Below are 17,189 nucleotides of genomic sequence, written 5' to 3'. Positions count from 1 at the left end.
TCTAGAATTTGGGGTACATTTCGCGTCTCTGAGATAAACCTTTTGTTATTTTCCACGACTATTTGGTACTTTTCTTCATCATTCAATTTATTATTATTTTTTTTTTTTTAAAAAGAACATTAAAAGAGAACTGAAGTCATTTTTAAACTTGTTTTATTTCTTAACATGTTATTCAATTACGTTTTCGGTTTTATTAACCTTATATCATGACTCGTATTGGCATATTATATGACACTTATCAGCCTTTTCGGTTTTTAGCCATGTTGAATGTAGTTCGTATGGTCCACGGCAGGCGTCGCTTATCCGCACAATCTTCACGAGACTTGTGTGAGACTTCAAACGCAAAGTGTCAGCACCGCCATTTTGAAAACCGTTTACACAGCGGCCAGATCGCCAGATCATTCCAGTTTAGATTAATTTCAAGATTTGCCAGCTTCATCAGTGATGGCGATTATTCCATACGACTTCGAACCAACGTGGAGTAGAGAAGAGTTGGAAAGACGACAGGATAAGGACTTGTCCGTCGCGCTGGTATTTACGTCATTACTGTCGCACAATTAAAACGTGCCGGATCAGGCGGCTGGTGGGTTTTCAAAATAATAAATACATGCATGTATTTTTGTGGGCGGCATGGTGGTGTAGTGGTTAGCGCTGTCGCCTCACAGCAAGAAGGTCTGGGTTCGAGCCCCGTGGCCAGCGAGGGTCTTTCTGTGCGGAGTTTGCATGTTCTCCCCGTGTCCGCGTGGGTTTCCTCCGGGTGCTCCGGTTTCCCCCACAGTCCAAAGACATGCAGGTTAGGTTAACTGCTGACTCTAAATTGACCGTAGGTGTGAATGTGAGTGTGAATGGTTGTCTGTGTCTATGTGTCAGCCCTGTGATGACCTGGCGACTTGTCCAGGGTGTACCCCGCCTTTCGCCCGTAGTCAGCTGGGATAGGATCCAGCTTGCCTGCGACCCTGTAGAACAGGATAAAGCGGCTACAGATAATGAGATGAGATGTATTTTTGTGATAAATACATATTATACTGAGCGCATTTTCCACATAATCCTCACTAAGGTTTCGGACAGCACTACAAAATAGCGTCCCCACTAATATAGTGCCCTATATAGTGAGTAGGGAGCGATTTCGGACACGGCAAACTTCCGGCTTGATTACGTCAGCATTCGAAGGAGGGCGCGTGCGTCTTTTGACAACGTTGGCAGATGTCGGTCACTTTGATTTCCACTGTACGTTTTACTTCCGTCCTACAATGTCTCGCACAGGTCTCAACGAATCTCGTTTACGGCCATCGCTTTGACATATGGACTGATATATTACAGAGCATATTTCAAACACTCATAACTTGCTATAGCAGTGACAAAATAGCCGTCAGAAATGCATTCCTACATATTATAAAATGAGATAAATAGAATTTTGATAATAAAAAAAAATTTGCCTTCAGTTCTCCTTTAATACCCTCTAGGGTGGGCGGCCCACATTCCCCAGCCCCACCCTTGAGTGGAAGCCCCGGCACTCTGCCCTCCCTCTCAGCTTTAATGGCAGAGTTGCCAGATTGAGCGAGTTTAAAAACAATCCTTGGCCACCAATATCTTGTTTTATAGCAAATAATCTTAATTCTATGCAATATATTTCTGCAAAATGACAATGTGCAAACGCAGACAGTGTGTGTATGATGTACAGAACCATTTCTAGTGTAGAAAATATATATATTGAAATGGCTGACAAAGGGAAAGGGGGATTATGGACAGAGTAATATCTGTACATCAGAAATGCGTGTGAAATACTTGTTTCCCCTCTCAAAAAGTCAAAAGGCAAAGAAAAGAAGAAACTTGGTCTTGTTCCACGTAATTGGTCTTGGAAAGTTTTCTGAGATTGGTCATCCCTGCTTAATGATATTAGCCCAAACTAAGTTTGTCTAAAGCCACTCAAAATGAGCTGCATGACTGGATACTTGATCAGTGGCTCTCAGCCTGGGGGCTGGGGACCGCAGGAGGCCGTGAAGCATAGCCGGGGGTCCATGACTTGCCCCTACTGCATTTTGTTACCCTGGTGGAAATCACAATGTCACATTTTAAAGTATTTAGAGGGCCGGGTATAAAGGTCAGCTCAGAGCGACTGTGTTCTTCTGAGTGGAAATTTCAGGAACAGAAAGTTCTGTGGCTCCAAAAAAATATCATTTTAAGAAGTTCAGGGGTCTCTAGCTGCAAAAAAATAAATAAATACATAAATAAATAAAAGTTTGAGAACCACTGTATTACCTATTACAGGGTTACTCTAAATATTGCCTAGATGTTCTCGACCTCATTTTGTTTGAAGTAATGTATACAAGCTGCTGCTGCTATAGAGTAATGCCCACGGGGTAATATAGAATTTAAAAAAGTCATTATTTGTTACATATACACTCAAGCACAGCGGGATTCCTCATCTGTATTTAACCCATCTGAAGCAGTGAACACACATACGGTATACATGCCCACACACACGTACCCAGAGCAGTGGGCAGCTATGATACAGCACCTGGAGGTTCAGCCATGATACAGACGGAGGGGAAAGTGCTGTTCGTTCATTCAACTCTCCTCACATTTTTCCTGCCGGTCCTGGGAATAGAACTGGCAACCCTTTGGGCCCAAAGCTGCTTCTCTAACCTTCAGGCTATGCCTGCCTCCATGGCCTATAAACTATTGTCACAGTAGTGAGAACCAATTAGAGTCAAGCATCATGTCCGGTAACTTTTTTTTAAAAAACATTTACAGTACCAACTTCGGGCGGCACGGTGGTGTAGTGGTTAGCACTGTCGCCTCACAGCAAGAAGGTCCGGGTTCGAGCCCCGTGGCCGGCGAGGGCCTTTCTGTGCGGAGTTTGCATGTTCTCCCCGTGTCCGCGTGGGTTTCCTCCGGGTGCTCCGGTTTCCCCCACAGTCCAAAGACATGCAGGTTAGGTTAACTGGTGACTCTAAATTGAGCGTAGGTGTGAATGTGAGTGTGAATGGTTGTCTGTGTCTGTGTGTCAGCCCTGTGATGACGTGGCGACTTGTCCAGGGTGTATCCCGCCTTTCGCCCGTAGTCAGCTGGGATAGGCTCCAGCTTGCCTGCAGCCCTGTAGAACAGGATAAAGCGGCTACAGATAATGAGATGAGATGAGTACCAACTTCTTCTGTCTTCCAAGTCACACTTGGAAGACGCTCTGGACTCTTACAGTAATGCTTTTATGGCTGAGAACTACAGTTGACTTGCTAACTTTAGGTTTAGACTTGCTAACTGCGGTTGTCATGAACAGTTTTGCACTCAAGTTTCCATCAGTGAAGAGTTTATAACATCAACGAAGCTGACTTCATGTTAAAACTGTTAATGTTATAGTCATGCTGTCTGTTGTTGCCCAAATGAGGATGGGTTCCCTTTTGAGTCTGGTTCCTCTCGAGGTTTCTTCCTCGTGTCGTCTGGGGGAGTTTTTCCTTGCCACCGTCGCCACGGGCTTGCTCACTGGGGATAGATTAGGGATAAAATTGACTCATGTCTTGGGTCATTCGGATTCTGTAAAGCTGCTTTGGGACAATGTTTACTGTTACTATACAAATAAACTTGACTTGACTTCTGCTACCAGCAAAGTTGGTTTTTCAGACGTGCAGTCACAACTTTGGCTGCATAACATTTTGCATTTTATAGTCATGAGGAAGCCTGAGGTAATACACGAGGATCTGGCTGCAAACCCGTTCAGTAAAGAACTCATTTCCTACAGTGTGAGGTTTAAATGGAACCATTTTCATAGATAAACACTGCTTTAGCCTTTAATTAAAACCAGACACACACACATTACTGTGTCCAGTTTGAGCCGAGTCTCTAGTCTGATGTTCTTTCATTCACACTCTAGAGTGTCTGATGTTTGACTCAGCACTGTGTCATAAATACAGATTCATATGAATTCGAACAAACTAATTGGTGTGTGTGTGTGTGTGTGTGTGTGTGTGTGTGTGAGAGAGAGCGAGAGAGAGAGCGAGAGAGAGAGATATTTCCTATTCCTCTACCACAAATGCCCTCATAAAGGCAGTTTGAGACTATGGCCAAGTTTACATTAGACCGTATCTGTCTCGTTTTCTTCGCGGATGCACTGTCCGTTTACATTAAAACACCTGGAAACGCCTGGAAACGGGAATCCGCCAGGGTCCACGTATTCAATCTAGATCGTGTCAGCTCCGGTGCTGTGTAAACATTGAGAATACGCGGATATGCTGTGCTGAGCTCTAGCTGGCGTCGTCATTGGACAACGTCACTGTGACATCCACCTTCCTGATTCGCTGGCGTTGGTCATGTGACGCGACTGCTGAAAAACGGCGCGGACTTCCGCCTTGTATCACCTTTCATTAAAGAGTATAAAAGTATGAAAATACTGCAAATACTGATGCAAATACTGCCCATTGTGTAGTTATGATTGTCTTTAGGCTTGCCATCCTTCCACTTGCAAGTGGTAAGTGATATGCGCTGGGATCTCACACACAGCGGCTCAGTCCCGAATCACTGCTCGTGCACTTCACTCACGTGTTCTGTGAGCTGCGCAGGGCCGGAGTGCGCACCCTCCAGAGGGCACTCGCTGTTCAGGGCGGAGTGATTTGGAGCGCAGGATGCCTGCGGAGCCGAGCGTATCCGTGTATTGGTGTTGCTGTGTGCACGCGAATCGTGTATTGGTGTTGCTGTGTGCACACTAATCGTTTTAAAAACGTTAATCTGATGATCCGCTGATACGGTCTAATGTAAACCCCACCTTAGTGTGTGTGTTCATGTTAAGTATGTACTGTATTGCACCAATCCAATGGTCCATTAAGTGAAGAGTTCAAAACCATGTGTGCGTGCGCGCGTGAACATGGTTGTCATGGTAACCAAGACTTCGACTGTGTCTGCTTTCTATTTCACACTTTAATGTGGTTGAATGCCACTAAAACTCTTAACACCTAACACACAAACATACAATACGCATCGTAATACACACACACACACACACACACTGTCTCTCTTTTGGACACACCTGTTTCACCTTTGAAGTGTAAGAGGGTAATTACAGTGTAGCTATATACAAGGTAGGAGAGAGAGAGAGAGAGAGAGAGAGAGAGAGAAGATGGTGGAGGAGGTGGTGGGGTTTAGCAGAGTAGAGCGGGAAGTCATAAAAAAGGAGAGCATTCTTCAGAGGTTAACAGGACAAAAAAAAAAATGTAGGCTGTTAGGTGAACCGAGTTCAGTGTCATTCATTTCTTCAAAATTTCTTAATGAACTCTGAACACAGCTGAAAATCTCTACTGACGTGGACATTTTTGGGCCTCGTTTATCAATCTTTTAGTAAAAGTTGCGTGTAAATGTTTTGGGTTTTTTTTTTTTCCGCAAGTCAAACATTTCCCCAGGATTTACAAACCATTTCAAAAACGCCGATTTTCTTCACACTCGTGTGTATACTGATGAACGCCAATCACCCGTAAATGACCAGCCGCATGCGCGACATCGCTGATTTGCATTTGGTGACACCCCCAAAACTCCATAAAAGGAAAAGCTCACACAGCTGAAACGACAAACAAATGGCAAGTAAAGCATTTTTCAGTCGTTATTTTCACTCACGTCTATGCCAGTAAAAACAAACCATTATTTTAGTGTAACAGCATTTGAAAGGCTAAACCTTTGAGATGAATTACAGAAAATTAGATTTGAATTTAATGAGGTTATATCATGATTTTTTTTTTTCAATATCACATTTCTTGTGTAAATGCTCCTACAAACAATTTACTGTACAATAAATACGCTTGTACCCAGCTTGATAAACAAGGCCAATTATGTTGCGTAACTCAAACCAATTTTACGTGAATGCAAGGATCAGTGTTGTGTCAACCTTTTCAGAACAATGGATTAAGCTGAGAGTTTAATGCAAACTGCACTCAAAATGGAGTTTCTGAACTGAAGATAAAGAGTTGTTTTGTGCATTATTCTGCTCAGGAAAAAAAAAATAGCTGACAGCAGCAGTGTATTCAAAATAATCACTAATTTCGCTAATTTCTAACCCTGTCTTGGCTTCCTGCTTGCAAAGATCATGTTTCAGCAAATAAGGAGCACTGTGGTAAAAGCAGTCAGTCTGCCGAAACACGTCTAAAACCCTGCCAGCCAAGTGTGATTTTCTTAGGATTTGATTGAGTTTTTTTAGAAAGGGTTGAAAGTCACAGTAAAATGTATACAAGCCTAAATAATTCAGTTTATGATCAGAATCCGGGCGGCACGGTGGTGTAGTGGTTAGCGCTGTCGCCTCACAGCAAGAAGGTCCGGGGTCGAGCCCCGTGGCCGGCGAGGGCCTTTCTGTGTGGAGTTTGCATGTTCTCCCCGTGTCCGCGTGGGTTTCCTCCGGGTGCTCCGGTTTCCCCCACAGTCCAAAGACATGCAGGTTAGGTTAACTGGTGACTCTAAATTGACCGTAGGTGTGAATGTGAGTGTGAATGGTTGTCTGTGTCTATGTGTCAGCCCTGTGATGACCTGGTGACTTGTCCAGGGTGTACCCCGCCTTTCGCCCCAGTCAGCTGGGATAGGCTCCAGCTTGCCTGCGACCCTGTAGAAGGATAAAGCGGCTAGAGATGATGAGATGAGATCAGAAAATGGCTAATGACGTCCATGGTCTTGGCTTGTGCAATACAATGATTTATCATCTCTATACAATATTACATTGCCGTGATATCCACTGACGTTTACTCTGATTATTATTAATACCAGATCTGCTAATTTCTTTGCATAAGGGCTCTGCAAATTAACATCAGAGTACACTAGTAAATGTTATCACTCAAAAACAGATTAAAGAGCAGTCTTTCTCTCTACCAAAACATTGGGGATGAGCCAAGAGATATGAATCTGGAATGATTTATACAGACATTTTGTACTCTCAAATATTAAGCAACACTGCCTGGAAGCCCCGCCTCCTTTCCACATCTCTCATGCTCTTGATTCCCTCATGTGTTCCCTTGCTTTCTGATAAATGAAGGAAGTTTTGAGTTCATCAAAGCGAGATAAAATCTCTCGGGGTACGTTCGACTCCGCTAACGTCAGTCACCTATTTATTAGAGAGGCCTCTGAAAATATTCTGCCAAAAATGGTTAAGACAGCTCTTTCAGTGAGAGAAACTACACAAATTCAGCCTGATTTTGACACAAATTTTTTTGTGGCTGACAAATTTCCAGCTACAGGCCTGGATATCAATGTTGGGAAATGATGAACAAGCCGTGTAGTGTGACAATTGAAGAACAGCGATGTGGCGTCTGGGATGGCCCATGAAAATTTTTGTATTTTCTCACCTAGTTTGACAACTCCTATGACATGTTCCTTGATAGCCATGATTGACAATTTCTTGACCCTCCTCCCTGACGACACGCAAGGACGTGAACGATGGTTAGTCGAAGTGAAACTGGAATGAAATCTACCACCTGTGCCCTTGACCCTCTCCTCCAGACTATCACTCCCATTTATCACCTCCCTTGTCAACTCCTCCTTGTCCTTGGGATACTTTCCCTCCAGCTTTAAACGAGCCCACGTCACCCCGCTGCTGAAAAAAACCATCCCCCCATCATCCAGAACTACCACCTGGTTTGTCTTCTCCCCTTCCTATCAAAGACGCTTGACCGTGCTGTTGCTAACCAACTCTCCTCATTTTTCTCTCAGAACAACCTTCTGGATCCTCAGCAGTTTGGCTTCCAAGCCAGACACTCAGCCGAGACTGCGCTTCTCTCCATCAGTGAGGCACTTTATGTAGCACATGCCGCCTCCCTCTCCTCTGTCCTGATTCTCCTAGACCTTTCTGCTGCATTTGACACCGCTGATCACCCCATCCTCCCATCATTCCTATCAGCACTGGGCATCTGTGGGACAGCCTTGGATTGGTTCAAGTCTTCCCTCTCTAGTCGCTCCTTCCAGGTTACCTAGTCTGGTACAGTATCAGTACCCTGCCCACTTTCTACTGGTGTCCCCTAAGGTTCAGTTCTTGGTCCGATTCTCTTCATCCTCTACATCCAGTCTCTCGGCCTGATTATCTCTACTCATGGTCTGTCTTACCACTGCTATGCTGATGACACCCAACTGTTTTTCTCTTTTTCTCCTTCTGACACACAGGTCTCCTCTTGCATCTCTGCTTGCCTGCATGACATCCAGAGCTGGATGGACAACCATCAGACAGAGGTGACTTACATTCCCACTCCATCCTGTCCACCCCTGGAAATCATCTCCCTGGGGGACATCTTTATGTCACCTTCTCCCAGTGCGAGTAACCTAGGGGTTGTGTTCAACGACAGACTCTCCTCTTTGGCGAACATCGCTGCAGTGACCTGGACGTACAGATTTCTCCTTGACAACAGCTGAAGGATCCGCCCCTTCCTCACCAGCTCCTGGTCCAAGTGCTGATCCTCTCCCGGCTCCTCCCGACCTTCCAGCATTTGCCACCAGACCCCTGCAGCTCATCCAGAATGCTGCAGCCCGCCTACAATCTCCCTCATTCCTCCCATGTTACTCCTCTGCCTGCCCCCCTTCACTGGCTACCTGTTGCAGCTCGCCTCAAATTTAAGACGTTGGTGCTAGCTTACCAGGCAGTCGAGAGGTTAGGTCCAGCATACCTCCAGAGACTGATCCGACTCTACATGCCAGCCAGATACCTATGCTCCACTGCTACTGGTCGCCTGGTCCCTCCTCCTCTCTGCTTCAGCTCAGCCTACTCAAGACTGCTGTCTGTCCTGGCTCCCCATTGGTAGAATGACCTTTCCATTGAGGTCAGAACTGTAGACTCCCTGACCACCTTCAAGCACAGACTGAAGACCCACCTCTTCAGGCTGCACCTCTCCCCTGCGTCCCTGCCCACTATGTAATCACGTAGCAGTCTTGACCAACCCAGGCTGTGTACTGTCTAGCCTGGTCATGATGACTTAGTCTTAGCTGTTGGGGATTTTATTTTTCTCTATTTAGTTGTACTTTGTCAGTTTATTTGTATGGTTGAATTGTTTTGCTTTCCTTGGCTGCTTGCTGTTACTTCTACAGAATATTACATTAAAGTATTATTCTGTCACTTGTTCATTTGGCACTAGAACTTTCTTGTCTCGAAGTTCAGCACTTCTTGTACCTGACTTTTGCAGTTGTACATTGCTCTGGACAAGAGCGTCTGCTAAATGCCTGTAATGTAAATCAATAAATAAATAATCTACAAACATGATTTTTTCACTTTTGGAGGATTTAAAATGGTACTTGTGATTGAGATACAGCATGTGCAAATAAGACACCAAAGTTGAGGAAAACATGTCGCCTTTGAGAGTTATTTATAACCGGATGTGGATTTGACCATGTGAAGGGTTGCTGAATGTGAATGAGTGAATGAACTTCGCCTGAAAGGTTTTATGACATTACCACCCCTTTTCAACCAGCAGAGAACGGGTTCTTGAACCGGTTCCGTTTGGGATTTTTTGAAACTTGGTGCCAGCTAGTGAACCGGCCTGCATTTCCACAAGACTTGAGCAGAACCATTGTAATCAAGGATGAGTCATGGATGGAGGGCATTGCACAATTCACAATGGGAGTGAACAGTAGTAGCAAGATGATGGTGCACATTGATTACCTGTTAGCTGTTGTTCTGTTATTGCAGGTATTTGTTTTCAGTCCATTTTTTTCCCTGTAGATATATCCTTTTCCATTGCGTTCTCCATTACCACACTCCGCTTCCTCTCTGAATTAATGACACGCCCACTGATGTTGACATGGTTTGCACTGGAAAAACTAACTATATTTTGGTTCCAGCTGGGAACCAACTTTCCAGGTTCCAAACCAATTTATTTTTGGTCGGAATGCTCCGAAAGGTTCAAAATTTGGTGCGTGGATAAGAACGGAACCTGTTCCCTGTTAGTCGAAAAGGGGCATGAGATGAGATAGGAGGTGTCTGATAGCACCAGGCTAATGGCTGGTCTTCAGGAGGCTCCACCAAGCTTAATGGGCACGTTTATCACCGCTTTGGCTCAAACAGCAATACACATGAGAGCTAAACACAGACCATACACACACTGCACTCAGGCGTGGTGTGTTGTGGTTTGGGTTGGACTCAAGACTAGGAATCTAGCTGTCTTCGTTTGCAGATGTCCTTCAAGTGAAACACGCGTGCACACACACACCTAATGCTGTGAAATTCTGCTATGAGTTAATAAAATATGCAGAAAGAAGGCAAGTAACTCAAACCTTTAACTGGTTAGATTTCCTATGAATGGCTGCATTGTGGTGTTAAGAATTTGGATTTCAACCTCGCAGTTACAGTTTCTTTCTTTCCACAGAAAAAATAAACCACAAAATCAGGTGGTTCGAATCAACCGTCACCTGATGAAGACCGAGACAAAGAATAATAGAAGAGCCGCTGCTCCAGTGCTTTAGACGAACGCTGTCATTAATAATTTTGTACTCAATGGCTTGTGTGCGTGAGGCAGAGAGAGTGATGAAGTGTGATGAGGCTGGTGAGTAACTATTTCTGTCACTCAGAAAGCAGGATGCACCCAGATAGAAGCCAGAGGTATCAACCTCGGGTGCACAATAACCCTTTCATACCCACCTCCTGCTCCAATGGAGTGCTTCGATACCAGCTCTATTTCTCTTTACCTTTCTTTTCTACTCTTAAGTTGTTGGGTTTTTTTGTTTCTTGCTCCGTTTGCTGCACCCTGTCTCCAGTAATGCATTCTGTATGAAGTCATGTGTTCCCTGGCAATGCAGCTGTGGTACTGAGATCAAGTCCAGTGAATCTTTCCTGTTTTAGGGTGGATCCGTCGCTGTTCTCTGTGTTGTGGTATGTGGATGGTGTGTGGACCGACTGCACGCGGTCGAGTTTGGGGTAGTGGCACTACAGGTGGTCCTATTCTGGCCGTGTTATGGCTTGATACGTTTCCGAAGTACACTTCGGTGTTCTTGGAAGGTAAAACGGTACAAACTGTGACTGTGGTGTTTAGAGAAGCCAAGCGTGATTAAATACTGGTCAGGACGTCCACATATTTAGCATGAGGGCTGTAGGAAAAGGGTAGGTCTCTGGCAGAAGAGTCTATAATTTCTCTTTTTTTAGAGAACAACTTGAATGATCAGTTGGTAAAAATATTTAACAGACCAAGGGGGAAAAAGTAATTGTGTGTGAGAAATCCTGAAACGGAATCCTTAGAGTAGAGATGACTTGTGTGTGGTGGAGCTGCAGTTTGTATATTTTGCAGCAGTTGCTATAACAGCTTAATGCAAGGCTTGATGATTACAGAGCAACGCTTACAGAATTCAATGAGCAAAAGCAGACACTTGTCTTGTGAATGATGAACTTGTCTGAGAAAAGCATTACACTAATCTGCTGATCGAACTAGTTGATGCATTAAAGAGTTGGGATTTGCTTGTGTTGTGTTACTCAGTGATTTGATAAACATGCTGGAAGTGATTCATTTTAAATGTGAACTGGCGACGAGCAAAGCGTTTCATTCATTTGTGACTCACTGCCTGCTCTGGGATTGTGTCAGGAGTTAAGTGGATGTAGAGGAGTGTAGATCAGAGCCTCAGTGGCCAGAATGGCTGCACTTAAGCTTTCAGACATCTTTGTTTGTGTTCTTGTGTCCCACTTCAACTCGGGCCTGTCAACAAAACCACAACTGTAACGATATTCACAAAAGCACACTTATCTCTCATGTTCTATTGCTTAGATATCCTTTGTTTTCATTTGACACACAAAAACTGCTACTTTGTCCACCTATACACGAAATACCACAATACTGTGTAGTAAATATGCTAGTTTACAGTGTATAAATATCTTCAAACTGACAAGATGAACAAAAGTTAAGATCCTTCAAGGTTTCTAAAGTTAGTACTGGATCAGGGCCACATGACTCGAAAGAAAAGCGTAGGTTATGGAAGGCTGACGATAATCATAAGGATATCACGTATCCAAGGTGAAGTAGAATCAAACACTTCTTTCATTACCTCTGCCAAGGAGGCTCCAATTTTGGTGCGGTTTGTTTGACTTTAAGCAGGATTGTGCAAATCTTACTGACTTGATTTCCATGAAATTTGGTAGAAGGGTGTAGCATGGGCCAAGGAAGAACTCTTTCAATTTCAGAGCAAATCCGAGTCACGGACCGGATCTGCGAACTTAGTTTATCTTTTGCTAACATTGCAAGATATACAACCCCGATTACAAAAAAGTTGGGACAAAGTACAAATTGTACATAAAAATGGAATGCAATAATTTACAAATCTCAAAAACTGATATTGTATTCACAATAGAACATAGACAACATATCAAATGTCGAAAGTGAGACATTTTGAAATTTCATGCCAAATATTGGCTCATTTGAAATTTCATGACAGCAACACATCTCAAAAAAGTTGGGACAGGGGCAATAAGAGGCTGGAAAAGTTAAAGGTACAAAAAAGGAACAGCTGGAGGACCAAATTGCAACTCATTAGGTCAATTGGCAATAGGTCATTAACATGACTGGGTATAAAAAGAGCATCTTGGAGTGGCAGCGGCTCTCAGAAGTAAAGATGGGAAGAGGATCACCAATCCCCCTAATTCTGCGCCGACAAATAGTGGAGCAATATCAGAAAGGAGTTTGACAGTGTAAAATTGCAAAGATAATATAATATCATCAAAAGATTCAGAGAATCTGGAAGAATCTGTGTGTAAGGGTCAAGGCCGGAAAACCATACTGGGTGCCCGTGATCTTTGGGCCCTTAGACGGCACTGCATCACATACAGGCATGCTTCTGTATTGGAAATCACAAAATGGGCTCAGGAATATTTCCAGAGAACATTATCTGTGAACACAATTCACCGTGCCATCCGCCGTTGCCAGCTAAAACTCTATAGTTCAAAGAAGAAGCCGTATCTAAACATGATCCAGAAGCACAGACGTCTTCTCTGGGCCAAGGCTCATTTAAAATGGACTGTGGCAAAGTGGAAAACTGTTCTGTGGTCAGACGAATCAAAATTTGAAGTTCTTTATGGAAATCAGGGACGCCGTGTCATTCAGACTAAAGAGGAGAAGGACGACCCAAGTTGTTATCAGCGCTCAGTTCAGAAACCTGCATCTCTGACGGTATGGGGTTGCATTAGTGTGTGTGGCATGGGCAGCTTACACACCTGGAAAGACACCATCAATGCTGAAAGGTATATCCAGGTTCTAGAGCAACATATGCTCCCATCCAGACGACGTCTCTTTCAGGGAAGACCTTGCATTTTCCAACATGACAATGCCAAACCACATACTGCATCAATTACAGCATCATGGCTGTGTAGAAGAAGGGTCCAGGTACTGAACTGGCCAGCCTGCAGTCCAGATCTTTCACCCATAGAAAACATTTGGCGCATCATAAAACGGAAGATACGACAAAAAAGACCGAAGACAGTTGAGCAACTAGAATCCTACATTAGACAAGAATGGGTTAACATTCCTATCCCTAAACTTGAGCAACTTGTCTCCTCAGTCCCCAGACGTTTACAGACTGTTGTAAAGAGAAAAGGGGATGTCTCACAGTGGTAAACATGGCCTTGTCCCAACTTTTTTGAGATGTGGTGTTGTCATGAAATTTAAAATCACCTAATTTTTCTCTTTAAATGATACATTTTCTCAGTTTAAACATTTGATATGTCATCTATGTTCTATTCTGAATAAAATATGGAATTTTGAAACTTCCACATCATTGCATTCCGTTTTTATTTACAATTTGTACTTTGTCCCAACTTTTTTGGAATCGGGGTTGTAAGATCTGGCCTTGGCGGAAGTCTGCGCGAAAAAAATCCCATACGTCTGAATCCAGTAGATGGCACTGATGTTCAATAGTGACAAAACACAGCCAAATGATGACTCCATATGACAATCCACATTCACGGGTACCAGTAATCTTCTGGGATACACATATTGGCTAGTTGTTCAACCATAACACAGAAAGCATTCATCACGGAGCACTCGGGGACAGTAGTTTGAAAATACTGCACATCTTAATGTGAAACAAACAAACAGGCTGCGCAATCATTGCTAGTAAATACGACTCATCCAGACATGCAGTATGAAGTGGTTGTGGTTGCAGATCTGCACATCACTGAAGAGTTGACTATTGACCTTGGCGGAGGTCCTTGCTCTTCGAGTGCCCTTGTAGTTAACTGTTTTTTTCTCTCATGACAAAGTAAAATGTCAATACAACTTCACATGCATTCTGAACTACCTACCGATCGTTGAGTACATTACCTCACCCAGCTTAAGGTTCATTATAGTCACTACAACTATAGTTCATTGTGTTCACTGTTTAACTCACTCACCCTTACAAATTTATAGATATGGTGGATAATCAAAATAAATTTAACAATATTATAATACAAACAGGCGGCACGGTGGTGTAGTGGTTAGTGCTGTCACCTCACAGCAAGAAGGTCCGGGTTCGAGCCCCATGGCCGGCAAGGGCCTTTCTGTGCGGAGTTTGCATGTTCTCCCCGTGTCCGCGTGGGTTTCCTCCGGGTGCTCCGGTTTCCCCCACAGTCCAAAGACATGCAGGTTAGGTTAACTGGTGACTCTAAATTGACCGTAGGTGTGAATGTGAGTGTGAATGGTTGTCTGTGTCTATGTGTCAGCCCTGTGATGACCTGGCGACTTGTCCAGGGTGTACCCCGCCTTTCGCCCGTAGTCAGCTGGGATAGGCTCCAGCTTGCCTGCGACCCTGTAGAACAGGATAAAGCGGCTAGAGAGAATGAGATGAAATGATACAAACAGCACAGATTTTCCAATAGCTCTCTCAACACCTATCTTGCTGTTAAAGTACATCCAGGTAAACTGCCACCTGAGCGAATTACTTGAACGTCAGGCAATTTTTATTAGCATTCCATCTTGTGTTTCAACAAACTGGAAAGATTTTCTTTAAAGAAATGAAATATTTAAAATTTCCATAAAAAGCCTATGCTATAGAAAGAAAGCACAACTTTATTCATCACACACTTGTGAAATTTCCTCTCTACATTTAACCCATCTGAAGCAGTGAACCCACACATGCACACACACGCAAGCAATGAGCACACACACATACCCAGAGCAGTGGGCAGCCATACGCAGAGCAGTGGGCAGCCATGCTAACAGCGCCCGGGGAACAGATGGGAGTTAGGTGCCCCACTCAAGGGCACCCCAGCCCAAGGCCGTCCCATATTAACCTAACCTGCATGTCTTTGGACTGTGGGGGGAAACCGGAGCACCCGGAGGAAACCCACGCGGGGAGAAACGGGGAGAACATGCAAACTCCACACAGAAAGGCCCTTGCCAGCCGCTGGGTTCGAACCCAGAACCTTCTTGCTGTGAGGTGACCGTGCTAACCACTACACCACGTACACTACGTGCCGCCCATATTAACTATGTACTGTAGCAGCCAGCCTCAACAGAGACCTTGAAAGGACGAAGGCCTGGGCTGACAAGTGGAAGGTCACATTTGAGCCAGCAAAGTGCAAGTCAATGCGAGTGTCAAGAAGGAGAACTCCATGTGCCATAAAACTGTACTTTGGTGAATATCAGGTTCCAAGGTTGCCAAGCCGAGGAGTGCTAGTGGGGATAAGCTCCCATTGCTTAACAAGTGCTCTTCACGGCATGCGTCTGAAACAGTCTCTGGCAACCAAGTCCAACTCCCGGCCTTCTCGTGTGGCTTAGCCTGTAAGCCCAGCGGAACCGTTTCTACTAACAGGAGAAGGGGCAAGGGCAGGTCCTGGCGTCTTAGAACCAGTGCTTCGGATAGACGGAATTCATCAGCCTGTGAAGGCAGTCCCTCTAAGAGAAGGAAAACTCTGATTTCAAACCTCCGCTGCCTTGCGGCCATACCCAATCATGGGAAAGGCTTTGGGAGTAAACTTTGAGGATAAATCAGGAGCCGGAGTCCCTAAGGCAGTCCGATGTCATATTCAACCTCATTCTGGCAATTCCTGTGACAATGCCGGTGCCAAGCTGTATCGGCCCCTGCCTTTCCCTTGGACAACATCGGTGGCATGGAGAGGGGAGACGTGCTGCATGAACAGTTGCCGATCTCTCATAAAACCCTGCCTAGGCCTGCGCCCTGGAAACACTCCAGCGTCGCCTCAACTCGGTGACAAAACACGGAAAGCAACAGTCTACCGGTTATCTGCGTCGCCATCAACAGTTGAATCAAAACTCTACGGCCGCAGATCCATGGTCTCTCGAGACCCACGGATGCCACACATAAAGGTGACGATCAGTTAGCAGTCCAAGAAGAACTTGAAATCCTTGGCGTTATTAGTGACAGTAAACTTTCATGGTCAAAGCACATATCATCCATTGCTACCAGGGCTGGACAGAAGCTTGGTGCCCTGAGAAAAGTTGCCATCAAGCTTGACACAAGAAGCAGAGCAACAGTATACAAAGCACAGGTCCGCAACATAATGAAATACACATGTTTGAGCTGGATGAATGCTTCCTCTACTAGTCTAACCCAACTAGACAACATCCAGAGAAAGGCATTCAAGATCATAGGTATAGATGAAGCCACTGCCTGCACCCAATTTTCCATTCCTAGCTTGCCCCACAAACGCCAAGTCGCTGCATTATCAGCATTCTACAAAATGCATACCAGGTATTGTCCAACAGACCTTCATGCTACTCCTTCCTCCACTGAAGAGAAGATGGTGTGGCAAGGTCTAGTACTTCAATGTCAGACCATGCAACTCACCATACCGGACGCTAGAACCAACTCACTGGACAGAGGCTTCATCTACTCAACTGTGCGTGTCTGGAAGTCTTCCTGATCACATTGTTGGCAACATATCTATATATGGCCTTGACTCCTTCAAAGGACGTGCACATGGATTTCTCCTAAACGGACCTTAAGTCATTGTTGTTTATTTTTTATTTTAGCATATCGATTTCTTATTTTCTTTTCTTATGTTTCTTGAGCTGCAGTAAACCATTTGATTGACCCAGTGGGGAACCTTTTTGTTACTCTGTCAGGCTATTGTTCATATATGCAAATTATATACAAAAAAAAGCCTTTCTGAAAGACAAGCTCAAGTCATTAGGCATATATAAGGCTATGAAATCAAAGTGGTCACCTAATTACAAATCTGTTGCATCATGCATAATGGTGCAGATGGTGCTAAGGTAAGTGAAAACAAAGAATATATTTATTCTTCAAAAACCCCATTAGCTCAATCAGGT

At 44.3% G+C, this 17,189-nt stretch overlaps 1 protein-coding gene across 1 annotated transcript in view; it reads right to left on the bottom strand.

The window, feature by feature from the left end:
• Window positions 1-17,189, bottom strand: part of scfd2 (sec1 family domain containing 2) — a 417,589-nt gene that overhangs the window by 180,132 nt on the left and 220,268 nt on the right. The gene's annotated exons all lie outside the window — the stretch shown is intronic.

The sequence above is a fragment of the Neoarius graeffei genome, chromosome 3 (assembly GCF_027579695.1).
Source record: "Neoarius graeffei isolate fNeoGra1 chromosome 3, fNeoGra1.pri, whole genome shotgun sequence".
Taxonomy (NCBI): domain Eukaryota; kingdom Metazoa; phylum Chordata; class Actinopteri; order Siluriformes; family Ariidae; genus Neoarius; species Neoarius graeffei.
This window is presented reverse-complemented; position numbering and strand designations above follow the sequence as displayed.